This window comes from Oryzias melastigma, unplaced genomic scaffold, assembly GCF_002922805.2.
Source record: "Oryzias melastigma strain HK-1 unplaced genomic scaffold, ASM292280v2 sc00618, whole genome shotgun sequence".
NCBI lineage: Eukaryota > Metazoa > Chordata > Actinopteri > Beloniformes > Adrianichthyidae > Oryzias > Oryzias melastigma.
Window position 1 is genome coordinate 17,520 of NW_023417210.1, and position 4,376 is coordinate 21,895.

Sequence of the window (4,376 nt, forward strand, 5' to 3'; positions counted from 1 at the left end):
CTGTCTCCAGCGGCCCCCGGCTGATTTGAGCTTGAGACCCCTGCGTTAAACAGAGAGCTTCGTCTAGCTATGCTAACATCGGCGCTAACACAGCTAGCTCTGCTGCGGCAGTTTTCTGGGTTTAAATGGATCCTGTTCGGCTGTCATTAATGCGCTGTTTGGAGATAATCCATCAGATCTGCAGCAGATCCGTGTCTACAGTACCTCTCTGTCTGCATAATGAACGTTTCATTATCCGCGCTCTTCTAACCAAACGACGCGAGGGCGGAGCGGGTTATGAGTTTAGACTGGAAATGAACCGCTTGTCCAAGGTTTCATTCATATTCCGCGCCGAGATCACGTCATCCGGTTCGAAGAGCGGATTATGAAACGTTCATCGCGCAGACAGAGAGGCTGTGTGTCGGTGCAGATCTGCAGCAGAGTTGTGGAGCGATGTGCGAGTCCTAAAAGTGAAGGAGCTCGCCTAAAAGTCCAGAGCTAAGTTTACAAGTGTAGCATAACATTAGCAGAATAAGCATACAATTAAATGTAAACTTAAAGTCACAAAAACAACAGCAAACAGCATAGTAACCACAACATTAAAGAAGTAACACAGATTTAAGGGCGTCCACCAAACTGAACAATATGATGTAATTTCGTTCTGCACATGTGCAGTGGATGTAGGTAGTGAAAGAATGAAAGGACTGTAGTACATTCTAACATCTCCTGCTTTGCCCCAGTGAGCAAATATTTTGAGTGTGTTTATATCTGCAAATAGGTTTTGAAATACTTTATACATGTTTTATTAAATATACATATTAACGCTTTAAAAAATAAATGTAGTTGATTCAAATTACCTCAATTGATTTAAGTCTTATTTTAATGCCAGAAACAAATGAAGGAGTAAACCTGCATGATTCATTAAAAGATTAATAAACTATTGTCTTTATTTTTAGTTAGCATATAGTTTAAACACTTCAAGTTTAAAGTCAATTATGGTTAAGATGAGTGTTTTACATCCAGTCGCCGGACGAACTGATTAGTCGACTAATCGAAAAAAATAATCGGAAATTAGTCGACTATTGAAATCATTGTTTGTGGCAGCCCTAGGTGTCACTATGACATCAGTGCTGTAAAGGGTCAACTATGGTGGCCCTGAAGGTTCAATCACAAACAAATCCATCAACACAAAACATTATAAAGATCACAATGAGAATTCAAAACGAAAAACAAAAAATGAAGAAAACAACAACACGTTTTAGAAATCAAAACAACATTCCAAAAATCAAAATGATTCAAAAATAAATGTTTCCAAAAACCAAAATGATTTAAAAAGGAACTGAAAACATTAGTAATTTTTAAGAATTGCCTTCAACCAAACCACGAGTGTTACTGCTGAGCCAAACATGCTGCTATCAAAGAATGTTTGAGTTCAGGACATTCTATGAAGTGATACTGGCTCTGTAAGAATCCCAAAGCCTTCATTTTAGTTTTGTCTTTGCTTTAATTTCAGTTTTGTGAAGCATTTTGAAGTCCTGTTACAAACTGTCTAATTTTCATGCTATCAAACAGCGCCCTCTGCTGGCCGACGCTCAAACTGGCGTCCTTGTCTCATTGCAGTACGTTACACTGTGGAACACAATTGGAAGAATTTTTCAGTCTTACACTCATCTTAAGCTCAGTTACTTTGAAATTAAGCCACGTTAATTAATCACACCTATTTATGGCTTGCATTCACCATGATTATATTTTTTAAACTCAATTTCAGTCTCTCAAACAAACTACCACCAGAATTGCTATGGTCCGAGGCTGAGCTGGTGCGATGATAAGCTAGTTGGTGTCAGAAGATGCTAACTTTTTTAATTTTCTGAGTGCAATTCAATGAAAAGGACAAAACCACCCGGTGCCCAATTTTAAAAAAAGAGGAAAGACGACCAAGAGAAACATGAAAATGACAAAGTTATGAGATAGAACATTGTTAAAGTTATTTAAGCCTAACCAACTTTATTAAACATAAACAATAATATACAAAAAGTTAGGCTATAAGGCTATAGTTAGCCTATACTTTTAATGTTTAGTTCATCCAAACTATATTTATACATTAAGCTAATTAAATACAATTTAATATTTGGTCATATTCAAACAACCTAAGTGAATTCCTTTACTCATGCTTTCACTAAAATAGCATAACAGGAAAGGAAGTCTTGCCGTCACATTATTTAGATATTATTTAGTACTTTGTCTTTTATTCTCAGTATTATTAGAATTACTTTGTTTTGGCTCCTCAGCTTGTTGTCAGAAATTGCATTCATATTATACAACTTCAATCCCCTCTGGTTTGATATATTTATTAAAAATGTCCCATTAATCTATTCATTTTAGATGACCTTCCACATTATCTGGGACACATTTTTTAGTTCCTACAGAGAGAGGTAGACCACGTTTATTGTGTATTTTGTAGGTTGTTTTCCATTTTTAAACCTCAATTAAACATGTGTGATGGTGTGATGTTTTCCTTAGAAGAGTTATTACAAATTATAGTTTTGCTTTTATAACAGCCCTATAAGGATTGACAAGCTTCTCGTAACACTTTTTATACTTGGTATTTTTAACATACCAACATTTCTGGGTCGTGGGGGGTGGGTACTAGAATCTATTGACATAATGTGATTCAGACATCTTTCTCCAAAGATCAGAGTTTGTAGGAATCCATCCGAGCTTTAGCTTTAGCATAACTTCAGTTTATCACCTTGTTTTAGCAGGAGGAGCTGCTTCCTCTCCTCAGCTGCTGCTCTGATAATCTGCTGCCATGTTAATACATTCATTCTTCACTTTAAGGCTGGGAAACAAAATACAGAAAAATCCCTCATTTCCACCACTTTATAAAAAACACTGTTCAACCTGATTATTTTATTGCTGCAATCATGTCATAAAACACCAAAACTGACTTTATTTAGATCGTCAGAATATTTTTGCCTCATTTTATTGATTTTCATTTATTTTCTGTAAGACATAAATTGCATTTTTTATTCAGACTATGAGACATTTCACACTTGTGAAATGTAAAACATTCTCTATTAAACAGCAGCAGAGGAAGAAGAAAAAGACAACCCTCCCTGCTGGTCCAGTGTGAACACCATTAGCTAAAAGAACCTGTGGTTAACGTGAGTCACACACCGGTTTATAGCGTAGACAAAACAAACAAAGAAAGACGTTGATGGATATTTGTCTGCAGTGAACATACCTATGCAGTGGAGCTGAAGCTGCGGGTTCCAGGTGATATCCAGCAGTCTGCGCTGACCACAGAGCTCCTCATTCTCATTCTGGACGATGGTTCCTTCACAGAGTTTGGAGGTTTCTTCAGCAGCAGAAAGTTGTTCTCTGACAGAATCTTCCTGAGGTTCTGAAGACATGGTTCCTGCAGCTGCAGAAGATCTTCAGCTCCAACAAACACCAAAGTCCTCTGAACAGCAGCAGCTCCGATCATCTGCTAGTCTCACAATCACAGCCACGTTGTCTTTACGTTCAACACGAATTCACTCATTTACGACACTTTAGCTAAAGAGGATTGTTCGGAACCGAACCACGTATCTCTACATCTGTGTAGAAACCTGACGAACGTCCCAACGAAACACCGCCGTCCTCTCAGCACAAGCTAACGCTGCTAGCTAACGCCTCGCGCACAAAGAGGACTTAGCTGCAGACAACAAGATGGCGGCCTCGTATCATCAGCCGGAATCGGAATGGATTTATCAGAAAATACTCCTCCCCAGTTTAAAAAATATTATTTTTCGTTTAGGAAGACTGATATAAGTGTCGATCATAAAAGTTATCATTCTATTTTTTCTTTTTAACCTTCAATTTTTGTCTCAGACAAAGCTGCTGTGATTATGATCTGAACATTATTAGTTACACAGCGATGACGTCATAACAGCCCTTGTACATTTAAACGATTTTTTTTCAAATTCAGATTTTGGTTAATATATAATTATAACTTTGAAAAAATATGTGAAGCCTTTTCACCAACATTGGGAACCAGTGAAGCAGTTTATACGTTTAATTAAAAAAAAAAAATAACGTTTCATCACGTGACCCGGAAGTAAATAGTTTGAGGAACTCTTATGCTAGCAGCGTTAGCTTGTGCTGAGAGGACGGCGGTGTTTCGTTGGGACGTTCGTGAGGTTTCTACAGAGATATAGCGATACGTGGTTCGGTTCCGAACAATCCTCTTTAGCTAAAGTGTCGTAAATGAGTGAATTCGTGTTGAACGTAAAGACAACGTGGCTGTTATTGTGAGACTAGCAGATGATCGGAGCTGCTGCTGTTCAGAGGACTTTGGTGTTTGTTGGATCTGAAGATCTTCTGCAGCTGCAGGAACCATGTCTTCCCTTCAGTCT